Raw genomic sequence first — 20,005 nt, forward strand, 5'->3', positions numbered from 1 at the left:
GCTTCCGAGGGCAAAGCCAGCAGCACAGCCCAGCAGCGGAAGACTGGGAGGGCGGCCGAGGCCCGGCTTCGGAGATCCTTGTATTGCGGCGAAGATGCTCTGCCCGCACGTGGACTGTGGACACGCCACCAGTCCGTCCTCAAGGAGCTGACAATTTTATTAAGAGACAAGACAAAAAAATATTTTAAAGAAAGATATGATGGCCGGGGCTGTCTCCAAAAGACCCCGGGGTGGGACAGGCGGGCCGCTGCGCGCCTGCGCAGTAACTGCGGGCTTCCTGTGCGCGGGGAAGCAGCGCTTCAGGAAGAGGCCTGCCGGGCTGGTCCCCGCTCATCCCGAAGAGGCCGATGGAGAGCCACACCCCGGCCCGCTGCGCGCGGTGCGCCCGGATAAGGAAAGGGCGAAGGGAAAGCGGGAGGAAGGCCAGGCCGTGGCAGCCAGCACCCTGGCCGTCTCGGCCTACCTCGGGCCGCCCCGGCCTACCTCGGGCCGCCCGTCTGGGACGAGACCGTCTGGAATGACGACGAGTCTTTCCACTTGGAGTGTGCGGACCCGGCCGGCTTCCTGGCGGAGGAGGCATCCCTGCCCGCCCCACCCACTGGCCCAGAACCTGCCGCTATCCGTGGCCCACCTAGAAGGGACGGAGTCGTCTCACGCGGCGTCCCCGCTGCTCCTCCGTCGCCGTCTTCAGCCCCGGAACCCGCGTCCAGCCCAGGTTGGCGCGCGGCCTGTGGGCACGTCCGCCTGCCCAACCCGAGGAAGCCCGCTGCCCGCTGAGGGCTGCCGGTGGCCACACACCCAGTGCGCCCCGTCTCCCGGGGAGGTCCTGGTGGGCCCGCAGTGGGGAGAAACCCTCAGCACAGCACCCCCACCCCCGAGACGTCAGCCCGTGCCACAGCAGCAGCAGTCGGGGCCTTTGTGCCGGTGGCTGTGCTGCAGGTGGTCAGGACAGTGGAGTGAGCCCTTACAGTCTGGGGCTTTGCAGGATAGAAACCCCCTCGGCAGTTCCTCAGTGCTGCTTTTTACCCCAGCGTGCACTTTGCCGCAGATTATTGGGAAACTCAGGCGATAATAATAAAACCACCAGCCAACATTTATTTAGCATTACTCTGTGCCAGACATGAATATAATTCTCACCAAAAAGTTGGTAATCTTATCCCTGTTTTATAGGTGAGAGCACTGAAGCATAGAGAAGTTAAGTCACTTGCCCAAGGTCACACAGCTGGTAGGTAATGGAGGCACCACTGGTACCAGGATTTTGGTCTCTGTAGCCAAGCACTGCTGAGACACTTGCAGGAAGAAGGCATTCTCACTTCCCACCTTAAACAAACATCATCTTTGGGATTCCTCCTTCATCCACTGGTCCTTTTTATGTTTTACCTCTAAGGGTTTGTTTATTTATTTGTTTCTATGCCTCTGGACATGAACCCACCAGAGGAGGCATGGCCTTTTTTTCAGGGAGGTCTGCAAAGCCTTCTGCTGGCAGGCTCAGAGGCATACAGGCGGATGGCTCCTGGGAAGGACCCCAGGAGCTGGAATAGAACCCAAGTAACCTGCACCCAAGGAATTCACATGCTCTATTTTTTAAATTGTCATTATGGAAAATTTACATAATGCAAAATTAGGAGGCTACTTATAATGAAACTCCATGTAGCCATCACTCAGATTCCATAACTCGTAACCAATCTTATTTTCAGTAACCCCTTCCATTCCCCTCACCTGACTATTTGCAGTCAATTCCTAGATGTTATATCATTTCATCTGTAAATATTTCAATCTGTATGTAAAATATAAGGGTTCTTCTAAAAAACATAACAAAATACCAATTTTACGTCTGAGATTGACAATAAATCCATCAGCATTCAAATTTTAAAAAAATACCGATAGCAAGAGTTAAGACTTTACGAAAGAGTCAATGTGGTCTTCCAGAATAAAGACCATTAGCAACAATGTCTACTGGGCTTTGGCATCTGGCCCTTGGATTTCTCATATCCCAAATAAACGAGGGAATTAAACAGGATGAAAGTTGAGTTTTCTTCTACCTCTGATATTCTATCAGTTTTCGTAGCTAGATGGATTATCTTGTATTATAGGTCTGGGTACCCTTTAACATGCCCTCAAAATTTTTATTAATAATTTCAATAGTATTTCATCTATCTCCCTACAGAATGTAAACTTGTTGAGAGTTGAGAACTTATCTGTCATTCACTGCCAGATTCTTAGTGCCTAGAATCATGCCAGGTTCATAGCAGGTCCTCAGTGAATATCTGTTAAACGATTGGATGATTGAGCCTCTTCCATCTTCAATAACAAAATTCTTTGACCTTGTAGAAATCGTGAGGCATCAGTCATTTGGACAATAAAAAAATCCAGTGAAATGGTATCACTATAAATTTCACCTTTCCCTATTCATAGAACTTCTTAAATGATCATGGTGATATTATTATTAGCTCTGGAAATGCCCCCCTTGAAAGATATTTTAGGAATTTAGAGCCAAAGCCCAAAGAGGGTGACCAAAATGCACCATAGCCAGCTGTCCAGGTAGATTCTCTGTATGGAGGATGGAATGGTAACAGTCAGGTGAAAAGGATCAATACGCCTTATAACAGATGACAGACTGTCAGAAAGGGAGGGATTGGAGACCACCTACTCCTGCTCTTGCAAAGCTGTTAGACTCGTTGTGCGGTACCTGTTCCTGCCTATGGGAGACTGGTGAGGGCTCAGCTGACCTCCCCTCTGATAGTTTGAGCAGCTAAGGGGCTGGCTGGGATGGGAGCTCTGGTTGTTTGGTTTCTATTTGCCTTTGCAGTAAGCTGCCTGGCTCACCACCTGCCCCGAGCTGCTGAGGGGGCCTCCACAGGATGGATTCCTCTGCAACCCAGTTACTAAGAAATTCTGTAAAGGGGCCAAGGAAAGTCTTTGTCTCCTTGGACCCTTCTGGACTCCTGTTAGCAGCTTTTCATCAATTTCAGTTTTGACAAATTCCCTCATAAAGCCTCCATTTTACTTGGTCAATATTTAGGCAGTGAATTCAAATCTGTTGAGTGCTCCAGTAAGCATGGATTAAGTAATAGTATGATACAATTCTTAAACCCACGGAACCTAAAGTCTGAAGTCTCCAAGAGAATCAGTAACTTGCCCGTATTCACTAGGTTAACAGGTGATAGTGCCAGACTTTGAACAAAGGCTGGATGACTCTGAGAATTTGTGCTTTAAAAACCCCTGTGCTATACAGCCTGCCACCTTGCCCATACTCCTAGGAAAAAGGTCAAGGAGACAGCCACTCAATACTTCATGATAACCACTGGAAGGTCACCATATATAAGAAGAGGAGACAATAAAAACATGAATTTATGACATCCTTTTGTTGTCCAGCCAGAGTCCCTACCAGGGCTTCTACCACCTAGAGAAGGGATTTGAATTCTGTAGAATCACTCAGTGATTCAACTCAGGGAGGACACGTAAAGAGCTCTCTAAAATGATGGTTTAGACCTCTAGGGAAATAACCTGGGAACTCTTCTACTGATCACCCCAGTATTAACAAGTGAGGCTTGGAGTTCATCATGTTGATGAAGTGAGACATGTGAATGCCTTTGCTGATGCCGGACAGAGCTTCATTGGAGGATGCTGGCTGTGTAAGGCCCCAAGAGTCCGTTAGGTATATGACAGTGAGGACAGCTGCAGCAGTGAAAGAAGAAAGGGAGCCACCCAGATTTGGAGATGCTGTCTAACAGCAATAATCCTGTTGATCCCTTTCGTGGCAGTGCCCTTCACAGGTGTACAGGATCAGAAGTTGTAGGCATGTGCATTCCCCACATGTTGTTCCAGCACCATGAAGGCAGCCACATCTGGTGCCATTAAGCTCTCTTTTTTTTAACTAAAGGAGAAACTGAGATTTAAAACATTCTAGGTAGAAAATTAAGAATACAAAATCAGGTTTTCAAGATCTAAAATCAGCTTCAGTTTGAAACAGATGGTCCCCAAACTCATGAAAGTAAAAAAGAGGCGAAGTCCCTACAGGACAGAAACTTGAAAAAAAAATTTTTTTTAATTATCTCAACTGGGAAGCTCAATACAGTGCACTGAGCTCAGCCCATGTCTGAGATTCTCATGGGGCTAGGTCTAAATCCCACAGCCCTCAAAAATAAACCCCCATTTTTAGCAAAAGCAAAATATCACCTTGTCAGTAAGTATAGAAAGGGATAGTCTAACATAAATGGGACTTTATAAAAAAGTAACTTCTGTATTTTTCTAAGCAGACACTTGCTATGGTGTCTGGAAGAAAAATCTAAGCCTAGAAGTCAGAGAAATACACCAGGATTTTTTTCTCTGGTTATTTGTAGGCTCCAGAAAATATTCCTCCAGAAAATCTGAAGTAGAAATAGAGCAGAGCATCTACTGATGGGATGAGTTGGGAGCACTTTGGACATTGAGTATTTTTTAAAAATGCCTCAAATATTGTCAATGCTCAGTAAAAGTTTGGGGACTGAATTAATTCATCCTAGTTACCAGTTCACACTTTGGGAAGGGGAGAAGTCAGGTCTAGACTCAAAATTAACTTTTCTTAAGAATTTCTTTGAGTTGAACAGTGGTTGCCGGAAAGTAAGGGAAATGAAATGTTGGTCCAAGGGCACAAACTTCTGGTTATAAGAAGAATGAGTTTGGGGGACCTAATGTATAGCATGGTGACTACAGTTAACAGTTCTGTTGAAAGTTGCTGTAGGAATAGATTTTAAACATTCTCCCCATAACAACATCAACAACATGGTAGTTATGTGATGTGAAGGATGTGTTAACTAATGTTACTGCAGTAACACTTAGCAATATGTGTATCAAATCATGACATTATGCACCTTAAACTTACACAACATTATATTTCAATTTTACCTCAATAACCTAGCAGGGGTGGGGAAGAATGCCACTGAAAGAGATACAGAAAAAGTCTGTTGTGATGTAATGTAGAAGCTGATGCTAATCAGTGCAGCATTCCTGGAATCGTGCACACTGTGAGTCCCTCTTGCCTCCTGTGCCCTTAGCTTGTGAGGCAGCATCACCGTGTTTTGGTCAAAGAACTTCCTCTGTTTGGAGTTTCCTTCCTGACTGCACAAATCTCCACCTTAATAATCCCAAATGTATTTCTAGTACATTTTTAAAGCTGCTTATCTCAGTGACAAGAGGAGATCATTCCCTGAACTAAGGTCAGATAGCATTTGGTTTGTATCTCCTTTTGGGCACTATTAACTCTGACTTTTGTCACAATCACTGTGACAGTTGAACTTGAGGACTGTGGACGTAACTGATTCACCATTTTTGACCCCAAGTCTCAGAACACTGTTTTCAGCAACAGAATTGCTCTGTTTTTCCTTTGGATTGAATTCACCTCTTTTAACACTTAACATGGTAATTCCCTTGTTTCTCTATTGCATATTGAATATTGCATAATATTGCATTAGTGCATAATATTCTATTCTTTATACCATGTTTATGTAATTATTAGTTATTTAGTTTCTTCTTAATTTTTTGTCTGCTGTATATCATGGCTTGATTTATATTTTGAAAATCCAATTTGATAATCTTTGAATTTTAATGATGAGTTTAGTCCACTTATATTTATTTTCCTTACTAATTCATTTGGATTTATTTATGCCTCCTCAGATGATTTGTTTATCTTGATTTTTCCTATTATTCTTTTTATCTCCTTTATGGTCTTTATTTAGATTGATTTTAAAATTCCATTTGTTCCCCTAACTTTTACAAAGAAAACTTCCTTTTTTGTCTTTTGTAATTATTGAAAATATATATATCTAAGTAAAATTCTAAAGTACAAGAATTTTAGAGTACCCAAATCTAATGAATTCTCTGATCTATTAATACAAACTGATATTTTTAATTTATCACCTCCCATAGACAATATCATCAATACTTAATACTGCCTCTCTTTGTTCCAATATGTTCTTTCCCACATTTACCAGTTTCTAAGCTTAGCATTTCTTCTTGCTTCTGAGACTTTTTTCAGAGATCACATCCTTCTGACAACAATCTTTAGTAGCATCTTTAGTGCACAACTGTTGATGGTAAAATCTCTCCATTTGATCCTGCATTAGAGTGTTTTATTTTATTCATATTTTTATTAGCTTCTTATTTTTAAATGTAAGACCTTATAACAAGGTAAATAATAGATTGTCATTTTAAATGATAGTACAAGAAACACTGATACACATTTTTCTTAGATTAACCAGTTCTTTTTCTTTCCATCTAGTTTTGTCTGTACATAGACAACTAGGTATTAAAATTCAACATCTATCTCCTACAAGGGAAATCTGTTATAACCAAGCTTTCACTCCAAAGGAACTTAATATTGATAAAATAACATTTTCTATTATTTATATAAATTCTACTTGTCCCAACAATATTCTTTATAGATATTTAGTTTTCAGATTCAGGATCCAATCAAGGATTGTGCTATAAATTTAGTTGTAATGTCTGTCTAGTCTTTTCTTTCTAATATTTTTGGGGAGGGGTGAGTTAATTAGGTTGTTTTTTTTTTAATGAAGGTACTAGGTATTGAACCCAGGACCTCGTGCGTGCTAAGCACACACTCTACCACTGAGCTATACCCTCCCCTCTCTAGTCTTTTCAAATCTTAAACAGTTCTCAGTTTTGTTTTTTGTTTCTCTGTCTTTTATGAAATTGACATTTATTTAGGTATACAAGCCAGTTGATGTGTAGAATTTCCCATCAGCTGGTTTTTTTCAGGTAGCTTCATCTTAATTAGATTCACAATGAACATTTCTGGCATTAAAACAATGGTAGGTGCTGCTTTTGACCCTCCCACCATGCCCACCTTGTGTAATTGAGATGTGGGTGTACAGTTCTAGACTGTGATTTTTCTCTCTCCGCACTCTGAGGAGCTTATTCTTCTCTATTCTGGCTTATTGTCATATTGGGAAGTCTGTTTTTTTCAGACTCTGTCATTCCCTTTTCTCAGACTTTTATTATCTTCTGTTTTCTTTCGTTGTTCAATTTTTTTTTCACAATGATATTTCTAGGTGTGAACAGTTTTTATTTATTCAGCTTGAAAGGCTTCATACTCTCCAAATTTTGTTAACTTTTGGGAGTTCTCAGCCATCATATCCTGAAACATTCTCTTTCCTCCTGACATGCTAATTTTGTGCATTCTATTCTAACTTCCACATTTCTTAACCTGTCTTTCACTGTTTCCATCTCCTTGACACTGTGTACAATTTCTAGGAAATTTCTTCATATATGTCTTCCTGCTCACCAAGTCTCTCTGCAGACTTAACTCACCGATTGAGTCATTTCAGTGATTTTTTTAAGGAAATCTAATACTCTTTTATAAATCCTTTGTTAATCTTTTTCTTCCTTGCTTTTATTTTCATTTTTAATTTCTTTAAATAATAAAGATCTATTACTCTATATTCTATACCTGGTAACTAGAATATCCCAAATCCTGTGTTATTAAACCCTGCCATTGTTTCTGAAAAGTTTTCTTCACAATGGCTTTTTCTTTGTTTTTTGTTTTTTTTTTTTTAATTTTTTTGAATTATAGTATCACTGTTACTGATTTTACCTGCAGGAATCTCAAGGTGATCTGGATTATTGGTATATTCCCCTTCAGGATTTTGCTTTGTTTCTGCCAGATAGCTAAGGTATTCACAGCCCAGCACAGTTCTCTGTTAATTTCTTACTTAGTATTGCAAATTTACACTCCAAACCCATGTGAATTCAAGGTGATAGTTACAAATATTCAGGTAGGACTTCTTCTCCTTCTTCTCCTTCTTTATTTATTTATTTATTTATTTTTTTTTGCCAAAGCAGAAGCTCTTTTTCCATCAAGATGACTTTGTTCTAAGCCATTATTTACCAAAATTGTATATTTGGCTCCATCTACACTCTGCAAATCTGAGACATAGTTTCCCATCCCCCACTTACATCTCTAAACCAAAGAGCTTTGTTTCATAGAACAACAGAAATCCTTGTGGCAGCCTGAGCATCATCTCATCTGGTTTGCAGGTTCCTTTTAGATCTCCAGGGCTGGGCACTCTTCTTACCTGTTTCTGAGCTCAGTATGACTTTACAGTGATCTTTGTTATGTGTTGTCCAGCATTTTCAGGTGTTGGTTACAATCCAGTTTTCTCACTATCTTTTATATTATGTGGCTTGGAGCAGAAGGATGAATGGGATTTTCAAAAATAATTCTCCCCACCTCGTTTTGAATCACCCCTCAAGGAACAAACATTTCCACTATTGATTTGTATTCAGGAAGATGGATTTCAGATTCTGAAAGCAATTACCAGAGGAGAATTTTCAAAAACCATTTTGTTAAAGGCATTATCACTGGTATTAAATATTCAGTGTCTGAAGCACATTGAATTTGACAATAGTAATTGAAATGTGAGATTTTGGTAAAATGTTAATCTTAACATTTTGCTGGGATACTGCATATAAATTAGTCCTGTGATTTTTGCAGCCACACTCCCACATGCAGTTGTCATTTGATATTCATGATGGTTAGATTTAGATAATTTTGAACACTTAATTTCTTTTAATGCCCTAAAAGACAAAGTACAGAGAACAAAAAAAAATGACATTGAAATATATCAATTATGCTTTCTTTTTTGGAAAATAATGCATTCTGAACCATACAGACTCTCACAACTCACAAGACTCAGTCTTACCATAAAAGTACTCCAATTTACTGTGCATCAGATGATTAAAGGTCACCCATGAATAATCAGAAGCATGACTGCAGTGAGAGCTGATTAAAATAACACTAGCTGTGAGAATAAACAAATCTCAAAATCTCAGTGACTTCTCACAACCGAAGTTCTCAATCACATACAGTCCAGTGGAGGAAACAGGTTGCTGGCAGAGGGTCTCTGCTCCACATAGTCATTCAAGATCAGATACTGAACAAGGCTGCAATACTGACATAGATGGGGCTGGCAGACTTGGCAAATAAAAATGCAAGTCTCAGTTAACTGTGAATTTCAAATGAACAGTAATTTTTTGTAGATTTTCCATGCAATATTTAAATTATGCTTATACTAACAAATTATGTGGTTTATCTGCAATCCAGATTTAACTGGTTGTCCTGTATTTTATCTTAACACATGGCTTCCAAAATTTTCCTGAATGTCAGTATCCAGTCAACAGATGGAGGGATAAAGGGGGTAGAAAGTCATATGATTCCAGTTGGGGGGGAGGAGGGAAGAGCTGGTTCAGGCCTAGAAGCAGCATTCTTTCCTTTTGCCCATGTTCCACTGGCTGAACAGGGTATCCTGGCCAAGCTTAAGAAAGTTCGGTTGGAAGTGATGTCTAACTGTGTGCCTAGAAGAGAAGGGAGATCTACTGATGAGGCCATTTCTGCCTCAGCAAAGGCCCATGACACATTACTCCACACTGAGCAGTGCTCAGCAGTTGGGGTCGTGTTTAAGAGTAAAGGCACTAGAATAGAGGAGTTGGGGGGCTTACAGAATATGAAAACTTATGGAAGAAGACAACTCAGCTGTATTCCTAACCAGGTACAGAGGTAGCAAAACTCAGAATGGAAAACAAAGAGCTCTGTGATTTAAAATAAGCTATCATTATATACTAATAGAGTTATCACAAGATAATTTGTCTTGCAGCTGGGCCATGGCTAAAGAGAAAAACAAGGAAATGGGAAATGCAGGACTATCTCTTAGAAATCTACAAATATACATATATATACACAAATATGTGTGTGTGTGTGTGTGTATAAATACATGTATTTATGTATATATATACATACAGTTGCATGCTAAGGATGATAATATAAAGATGCTCTGAAGTTTTCCATGCATATGTGAATCATAAACAAATCTCAGAAAATTTCCCTAGTGAATGCTGCTAACTTCAGGAACTTGACCAGGATTCAAATGATAGGTGGCTGAGAAAAGCTATAGGTTGTTGAAAGGTACAAAATCATATCTGAATATTGGTTTAAGCAAATATGAATACATTTTTAATATAATGAAAATGTGTTAATCTATGTTTCCTAGATTAACACATACTAGAAGTCAGTCTTCTTCTATGAAATCATTTATTTTGGAGATGAATCCATGGCTCACATATCACTGTTTTTGTGGTGGGTTTTTAGCAAGAAAATAAAAAAATAATTGGAAATAAATAAACCCTGTTGTGAGTGTTTGCCATGAAAATCTGTCAAAAAAAGGTGACTGGAATATAACCTTTCCTGTTTAAGAAGATTTCCTTTCTTTTCTTGGTCCTTTTTAGGCTTTTGATAGTCATGACACAAGGAAATAGCACTGGAGTGACTGAATTCTTTCTTCAGGGATTTGGTGCCCAACACAAGTTTCAGTATGTCCTCTTCACTGTATTTTTGGTCATCTATGTGGCCACCATGGTGGGGAATAGTGGAATGATCCTACTCATCAAGACAGATTCCAGACTTCAGACACACATGTACTTTATCCTACAACATTTGGTTTTTGTTGATATCTGTTACAGTTCTGCTATCACTCCCAAGATGATGCAAAAGTTCATAGAAGAAAGGAAATCAATATCATTCAAGGGCTGTGTCATGCAATTATTGGTTTCTGCAACATTTGTGACCACTGACTGCTACCTCCTGGCAGCTATGGCAGTGGACCATTACGTGGCCATCTGTAACCCACTTCGCTATCCCATAGTCATGTCCCAGAGAGTCTGCATCCAGTTGGTAGCTGGCTCATATATCATGGGCACTATAAATGCTTCTGTGAACACAGGGTTTACATTTCAGTGTTCTTCTGCAAGGGCGACAACATCAATCACTTCTTCTGCGAAGTTCCTCCAATCCTCGCCCTCTCATGCTCCAACATTGACATCAACATCATTCTACTTGTAGTCTTTGTGGGATTTAGCTTGGTGTTCACCGTGTCGGTCGTCATCTGTTCCTACACATATAACCTGGCTGCCATCCTCAAGATGTCTTCCACTGCAGGGAGGACAAAATCCTTCTCCACGTGTTCCTCCCACATGACAGCAGTCACCATTTCCTGTGGGACCCTCTCTTACATGTAATTACAGCCTCGTTCTAATAATTCCCAGGAGAACATGAAAGTGGCCTCTGTATTTTACGGCATTGTGATTCCCATGTTGAACCCCCTGATCTAAAGTCTGAGAAATAAGGAGGTAAAAGAAGCTCTAAAAGTGATGGGGAAGAAATTCTTCTAGATTGGACCCCAAGGATAAAAATTCAGCACACCAAAGTATGCAGTAGAGATGTTTGACCATATTTAATGTTTCTGAAATAAGGAATGTGTTCACCTCTTAAACCAGTGATACCTCCTTCGCTAGATAGCTTAGTAGAATATAGGAAATATAGTATTCAAGTGGAGAGTGTTTCATTGATATTTGCTGATATCACATTGGCCATAAAAAGTCACATGGACAACCCAGATTCAAAGACTTGGAGTAACTGATCTACCACTTAATGGAAGGACATGAAACATCACATTGAAATGCTGTGGCGCCACTGAAGAAAAGGACTTGTGGCCATTTTTATAATCTACCACACCCTATGCCTGCCTGGAAAAAAAATGGGGTTTTTTTAGCTGACACCTTGATTAGGATATGATTTATATTGCCATAGGTGTATATATCAGAAACAATTCAAATTTAATCTCTGTAAACACAGTGTAATTTGTATTTTCTCACTATTGTAACCCCAGTGTCTGTTAGTTCTGGAATATAATAAGTACTCATGAAATGCTTACTGAGACAATGAACAGTGAATGCACCCAAAAAACTGACCATGTCCACTACAATGAGGGAAAATACTAGCACAGCATAGTGCAGCTACCTCTTTTTGTAACATCCCATATTATGAAAGCTTTGGGGGTGCACCAACTGCCTATAAGCCATTATGATAGAGGCTCAATTCTTCACCCACAATTTGAGATCAAGGACTAGCAAAGATGGTTAACACTATAGAAAAATATTAATCTATACCACAATGGAAAAAAATATGTTATCACCCAAAAAAGTTTTGAACAAGAATAACCTGGGGAAGAGAATACTTACAAAAGCTGAAAGATGAAAAATCTATTCACATATCCCTTATGTGTACTCACTAGCTGTGGCAAAATATGCTTGTTTTTCTGTCCACTCTCCATTCTCTTCTCATTTCTTCCTAAAAAGAACACAGTGTTATGTGGAAGATGATGCAGCCAGATAAACAGGTACTTCTCAGCTTTCACAGTAGCTAGAGTGGTACATGTCTTAGTTTATGTTCCTGAGACGTGGCCTTCAGTAAAGGGAATGTATGTGTTGGGAGGGTGTAGTGAAGAATTAACCTTACCTGAAGAAAGGTCGGTCTGTGCCTTCAGCTACTGGGAGGTGACCTCAAAGCCCCTGGAATGCCCTCCCTAATAGGACTGTGTTTGTTTGCCTGGAGGCTTTGGCCACTGGAAAGTCTAACAGTGTGATTTATGGGATATGCCCTACCAGTTCAAACCTCCAGAGGAACTGGGGACTATAGGTATTGCCCTGAACCTCCAGGAGGGATTGAGAACTAAGATCATCCACATGAACAATGACAGAGAGCCCCAAAAGGAACAAACCAAAGGCTCAGGTGAGCCTCCTGAGGTGGCCCCACTCCGTGGCCATCACAGAAACCCCAGCAGGTGATGCATCCTTGAGGATGGTGGGGGCTTCAAGTTTGGAATCTCACAGACATTTCCCTCTATGTATCTTTAATTACATGGTTATAATTTAAGTCTATTTGCTGTAATAAAGTTGTAATTGTATGTGTAGTGCTTTCCAGATGTGTTAGTTCAGGTTCTGTTACAAATTACATAGACTGAGTGGCTTCTGAACAACTGAAATTTATTTGTCATGTTTCTGGAGGTTGGAAGTCTGAGATCAGGGTGCCAGCATGGTTGAGGTCTGGTGAGAGCCCCATTCTGGGTAGCAGAATGCCAGCCTCTCATTATGTCCTCACATGATGGAGAATAGCTGGAGAACTCTCTGGGGACTCTTTTCAGGGCATTAGTCCATTCTTGAGGCCTGAACCATCATGACTTAAATACTTTCCAAAGACCCCTCCTCCTAATACCATCACACAGGGAGTTAGGATTTCAATAGATGAATTTGGTGGAAGGGATACAAACATTGTCAATAACATAGAGTGGATTCCAGTAAATTATCAAATGTGAGGGTGATTGTGGAGACCCCTAATTTGCAGCCAAGTACAAATGAGAACAGCTCTGAGGACCCTTGAACTTTTGACCAGTGTCTGAACTGACATCAGCCCTATGGGAACTGTTCCCACAGACTGTACAGTTTGTTAAACTCTATGAAGGGGGCTATTCTAAGTGGCTCAGAGAGGAGCAGGAAGTGTGAGGTACAGAAAGACAAAGGCAAGGAAAGGGTGAATAATGTAGCTGGCTTACACCCTTGGACCTGGACCTCAATCCCACAGGGGACTTTGGTAAACTATGTAGAATGTCCCCCACAGCTGTCCCTCTGAAGTACAAGAGCTGAAGACAGTAATTTACTTCCCCTCCCCCATTGCTTGGTGATCACCCAGCATCTTCCACAGCATCTTCCACAGCATCTGAGATACTCCTGAGAAGCAGGGAGCAGAGGTACCACAGGAAACCTGCCCCTGGCAGCACAGACACAGCCACACACACAGATGCACTGAAACCCAGTAGCTGAGGGGCTGTGGTGCAGGACAGAGATTTCTGCTGCTCCGTGTAACACAGTTCATGACAACGCAATGGAAGTAGAAGTCCCCTAGATGTGGGCAAAGCTTTTGTCTTCCTGATCAAGAGTGTGCATGTGGTTGTCACTCTGTCCTGGATCTTTACCTCCAGGACTCCTCTCATCTGCTTTGAAAGGGTGTGTGATGTCTGGCACCGTAGTAGACATGGTAGACTTTGAGGCAACCAGCACATGGGAGAGACCAAACACATCACAGAAGTGCGACTCCTGACTTCCAGGCTGTTGCTGTAAGTCCTTGTTTTTATAAAATAAGTTGGATTTTTATCTATTCACAGTGGAACACATTCCTAACTGAGACTCATTCTGCAATAAGGAATACTGAATGTCAGTTCACCAGACACTGGCAATAAGTCTCCAAGAGACAAGAAGCTACAGGCTCGTTGAATTTAGCTTTCACCTTTCATTGAATAAAGCTCTAACCCTAGCAGCAATATAGCCAAACACTCCTCAAAATCTTGTGTTCCATAGATTGTTATTTGAAATGTTCTTAAGTTGTGAAGTGTCGCAGGATGAATGGGTGTCTTTATCCAGGGTTGATTTTTTTTTAATATAAACATTATTAGACAAAAAAAAAAAGGAATCAAGAGTAAAATTTTACTTCAAATTTAAAAACTGGTCAAAGTAGTAATATAAATAATTATTTAAGTAGTAGTAGTAGTAACTCAATTTGTTACATTAGGAACATAGGGACTTAAATTTAGATTAGCTTTGGATTTCCTTTTTCCAGATAGCTGTGTTTGTTGCTAAACATCATGACAAGGTCAGCTTTCTAGACTTGAAGACTATTTTTCAGACAGTGTAAAAATTGCTTAACTTGATTCATGGCAAGAAAAAAATTTTAAAGGAGTTGTTCTATCAACAAAGCAACACACAAAAAAGTCCCTGATGACAGTAACATGATTAAATGTATCTTCTCTAGAGAAAAATTAAATGTTCTTCAGCTGAAAATAACTACTGAACATCATTTATTCCAATTGCATCCCAGCCCCTGGATGCCGAGGTTCCCAAGGGAGCAAGTATTGATCCCTCAGGCTCCAGCTTTAAGCTCCCCAGTTAGAAGGAAGCACACAGAGAGCCTGGTGGCCATCAGCCTGTACCAGTTGCAGAAAGAAAATCTGGATGCAACCCCTGTGTAAGTAAAACAAAACATAGCCCATTTTTCAAAATCAGCCGTGTGGCCTCCCACCGTGTGCCGGAAACAGTGGAGCAAAGGGGTCAGAGACAAAGCTCTAGTAAGTTTCAGCCAAGACCAGGGGTAGTCATTTCATCCCTGGTGACAATGGAAATGGAGTGAGGGACCTGAATTGGGCTGAGTGTTGCCTGAGAAGGATGTGAATGAACAAACGATTGAAAGATTAGACGAATGACTGAATGAATGAATAGTATATGGCTTTAGTGTGTTATTTGCATGTGTTATGACCAGTTTTGAGTCCCATTCAAAGCATGACCCTCAGCTGGGAAATTTACATAAATCACTTCAGTGACTTTAGGTCACATCATTAAGAAGCTGACTTTACTTCTTTCCCTTTTTCTTCCTTCTTAAAACAATAAAGCTATTTTAAAATGAAAAGCTGATGAAGTTTACAAGTTTAGAGACTGTCTCTCCACTCCTGTGGCAAAGGATAGCCATTCAAAATTTGGTGTGAATCCTTCTAGAGAATTTTCATTTATAAATAAAGAAAATGAGAAAAAGAAGAGAATGGAGATTTTTTTTAAAAAGTTTATTTTAAGAGGGCCCACCCTACATATTATTCTGCAACTTGCTGTGTTCATTTAGCAATACGGTATGAGCACCTTTCCCTGAGTGTATATTCCTCATGTGTATTGATTGATAATACAAATCTACTCTGATTTATTTAACTATATTTCCAAACTTTTGCCACTGTAATCAGTGTTGCAATGAGCATTATTAACTTCCAAGTGATTCTGTGTAGAACTGAGGCTGAGGGGGTGACGTCATTTGTCTCTGTGAAGTAGTGGGATCAGAATTCAAACCCAGGTGCTTTCTGCTGCACAATGCTGAATGTAAGTAAAGCTTTGGAGTCTCCAGGATTGAGTACAGATTAAGCCCATTCAAAATACTTGGGTTCTTGTCTTTGTGTGTGTGTGTGTGTGTGTGTGTCTGTGTCTGTGTCTGTGTGTGTGTGTTGTGTCCTTTGTACTGGATTTTGCATAACTCTTGAAAATGTCATGTCATACAGTTTACTCTAATTCCAAAGGATTAAATTAACATGGTAAATGTCATTATCTCATCAAGATTCTAATTTAAGTGGACACACAACCAATGCTAGCCTCTTCTGACAAGTGCTTCCACACACTGCATGGAAGCCTCCTTGAAAGGGTTGCAGTTAATCTGTTTTACACTAAATTTACCCCAAGAGGCAGCTCCCACATACTTACTGGCCTTTAGCTGTCACTAAATGTCAAAAGAGGAGAATTGTTTCTTGTTCTGGCACCACAGTTACCCCATTCTGTTTATTTCTCAAGATGTTTGAGAGAACCAGATTGTCCACATCCCCACAGGTGGGCAGGTGGGTTTGCTGTACTCCCCACCTCTAAAGGCACCTTCTTATCCCAAACTGACCCTCCCATCCATGGAGATACAGCCCTGCCCAGAGTTACCCACATCAGAGTGAGGAGCCCTCTACTGAGGTGTAGGGGTGGGGTTTGTCTTTGTGACAAAATATTTAAGATGCATAAAAATATATTTAAAATAAGGTTACAACCTGATGTACCATCATGTAAGTTCCCCAACTTCCTTTTCAGTACCCAGCATTCCGTGTGAGAAATATGTCCACATGGATGTTGTGGCACCAGTTCACTGAATTCTCACTGATTTATTAATAGTTCTTATTGTTTTCTATGTTAGAGCATGCTACTAAGAGCATTCTTCTGTGAATATATTTATACGTACCCATCTTCACAGATACCCTTACATGTGTGTGTCTGTGTAGCCTGTAAATTTATCTAGAATATGTACCTACAATGGAAATTCTGGATCAAAAGAAGGCATATTTAATTTTATTAATATTTCCAAGTATGTCTCCAACATGACCTTTCTAATTTACCTTCTGGCCAGAAATATGTGAGTGTATATTCTAACCTAAACTTTCCATTTTAGACTGAGGACTATAGAATTGTATTTCAATGTGATATTAATATAACTAATAATAATTATCTGATAACTGATGAGTTGTGTGTATATCCATACTTCTATTGGTCATTTAAGTCTCTCCTATAATTATCCTGATTATACTTTTTGTGAATTTTTCATGTGGGGCAGTTTACAGAAATTACTTAAATGTACTGGATACTAATTCTTTGACCTTTATATGTGTTTCAAATAAATTTACCTGAGTAAAGTTTTAGTCATTAACAGGTCTTTTCTCTTTCATAATATTGGTGTTTTTAAGTTAGATATCATTGAATTTTCTGTGTTTTATGTTTCATGCACTCAGGTCTTATTTAGACTTTTTACTGCATAGCTAGGGGGAAGGCATTCTGCTGTGTTTCACTCTCACAGCTTCACAATTTAAGTCTTTAATCCGTTTGGAATTGATACAATGAGAAGTAGAAACACAGTGTAAGTCATTCATGTAAATAAACACTTTAGCACCACGTTTATGGGGTCATTTGCATTGTTGCCTGTGCTGCTGTTCTCATGCTTCAAGCTTCAGTGCCTTGTGGGCCTGTTTCTGGTCTTTTTCACAGTTCCATTGACCTGCTTGTCTCTCCTTGCACCAGTACCACACTGTCTCTATTATTGTTGCTTTATAATATGTTCTGATTTCTAATAAGATAAATTCTCCCTTTTTAACCATTGAAATTCTCTTAGCTATGTTTAGCTATTTTCTCTTCCATGTGTTTTATAAACTTGTGAAGGTGAACATGAAATTCACTCAAGCATTTCACTGAAATTGCATTGAACTTGTAAATTAATATGAGGGGAAACATCACGTTGGTACAACTTGGTCATGGCTGCTGCTGGAGAATACTTTGTCCCTGTTCCTGATGTTTCTCTCCTGCAAATGGAGCTCAATCAGTGTAATCATGGCCACCATGTCCCCATTTTTTTCACTTGGTTCCTAGAAAGGTGGAGGGGCTTATCAGGTTCATAATTCTGAGAACAACCTTGTGTGCCCTGCTCTGCCCTCACCCTCAGGAGCAGCCAGGCTGCTGAAGCCCATGGGCCCCTGCATTTCAGAGGTGCTTCCCCACAATGTGCAAGAGGGCTGCCCCTGTCACTGCCACCAAGATTGGGTGGATAAGCCTGTCTGCTTATGGTGTTCATTGGAAACAAGCAACTTGACTAATAACCTTGAAGTCTTCCCCCAGGTGTCTGAAGGTGATATAATGGTCTCCATATCTTTTATTTCTCAACTTGTTCAAATCCGGGAAAAAGACAAAAATAGGTATTCATTTGGAGCCTCTTTGAGACCCTAGCAATTGTTTGTTTATGAATGCATGGGTTGATTGTTGAATAGGTATTTATTGACCACTGTTTGCATCTATTTTTACAAGTGAAATGGTTCTAATATTCTTTTCTCAAACTTTACTTAATTAGATATCAAGGTTCCATTAGCTTCATGAAATGTGGAATGTTTTCTTTTGTGACTCACAGGAAAAGATTGATATTAGAATTATTTGTTCCAAAAATGTTCGGTAAAAGGTTCTTATGTCTAGTGTGTGTGTGTAAATTTTTAAATAAAAAGTCAAGTCAGTTAATGTTTTAAAAATCTTTAAACATTTTGCATATACACTAGCAGAGACACACACAGTGACTACTATCACTCTCCTGTTGCTTGCTTTTTTAAAATAAATATTGAGAAAATGCAACTAAAATTTATCAAATTATACATATGATATAAATGTCATGATGCCACAAACACCATGTGCCAGTAACCTAAAATGAAAAAATACATATATATTATTGCTTTTTACTATCTTGGAGAAATGAACTAAGGAATGAAATTTATTTTTCAAAAAAAAAAAGTCAAAAAATGATAGTTATTTTAAATTTAAGGATTACTGTTCTATGAAGGATGTAGGCAAAATTAAAAGGTGATAAAATTGAGGGAAATTCATTAAGTAAGAAACTGACAAGGAATTCAAATCTTGGATAAACAGAGAATGTCTAAAATCAACTCAATACAAACATCCACAAAAAAATATAAACAGGCAATTTACCAAAAACAAAATTAGTATCCCAAAATTCTAAGAACATTAGACAATGATCAAATTTACTTGTCATTAAAGGGAAAGAGAACAAATAAAAAATATATAACAATTTACACCTATTTTTCCTGGCAAAAAAAATGCTAGGAAAATAACGGTGTTCACTGGAAAGTGACAGCATGGAACATTGTAGAGGTGTAGATGGTGTATTCATCATGAAGAGTGATCTGGAAAAACGTGGTCAAGTTAAATGTGTGCACACCTCCAGACTCAAAAATGTTCTCCCTAGGAATATACCCTAGAAAAATTTCACGCTGAGTTCTTTGTAGTGGGAAAATGTTGTAGGCAATCTGCTGCCCATCACTAGGGAAGCACATAGGTATTTATGATGGGTGGACACCATAGAGCAGTGCTACTCGATGTGTGGTCCATGGACCAGCACCTGTGATTAGACTCTGCTTCCACTCTATGATAAGATAGCCACTGAAAGTGAGATCAACCATTTAAACTATCAGAATTTTGACAATGCTGAGACCTTTTTATTGCATTTTATAAAAATATAGGGCCACGATAGATTGGAAATTTTACAAAGAAAATTATCCTTTACCATAATACCTTGATAAACACTTCCATACAACTCCATGAGACCATCGTGGCAGAGAAGTGTTATATAAGGAAGGGGAAAGGATAAAATGAAAATATGGAGATAAGTGTGAGAAAGACCATATAGAAATCTATGGATATGTGAAGATTTCACATATAATGATTAGTATTTAAGCAAGTTGAATTTCTAATTAAAATATAGTGAGCATAAAAGAAAGCATAATTAAATGTTTATGTATATTTCACTTGTTGCTGAATTGATAGATTTATGAAATACCAATCACTCTGCACCCTGAAAAACATGGATACCAATCCATGACAACTTCCCTAAACTGTAAATAAAAATGTCTAAGTCAGGTGTCAAGGTTCAGTCGTTAAAATCTAAGTTACTTGTGTCACAAAAATATTCTCTGACCCCACTATGAAATTAAATATTATACCATTTTCAGTTCCA

General features: G+C 39.5%; 1 pseudogene; it reads left to right on the forward strand.

The window, feature by feature from the left end:
• Window positions 1–10,291: 10,291 nt before the first annotated feature.
• LOC116661720 lies at window positions 10,292–11,220 on the forward strand (annotated as a pseudogene).
• Window positions 11,221–20,005: the final 8,785 nt, after the last annotated feature.

This window comes from Camelus ferus, chromosome 36, assembly GCF_009834535.1.
Source record: "Camelus ferus isolate YT-003-E chromosome 36, BCGSAC_Cfer_1.0, whole genome shotgun sequence".
NCBI lineage: Eukaryota > Metazoa > Chordata > Mammalia > Artiodactyla > Camelidae > Camelus > Camelus ferus.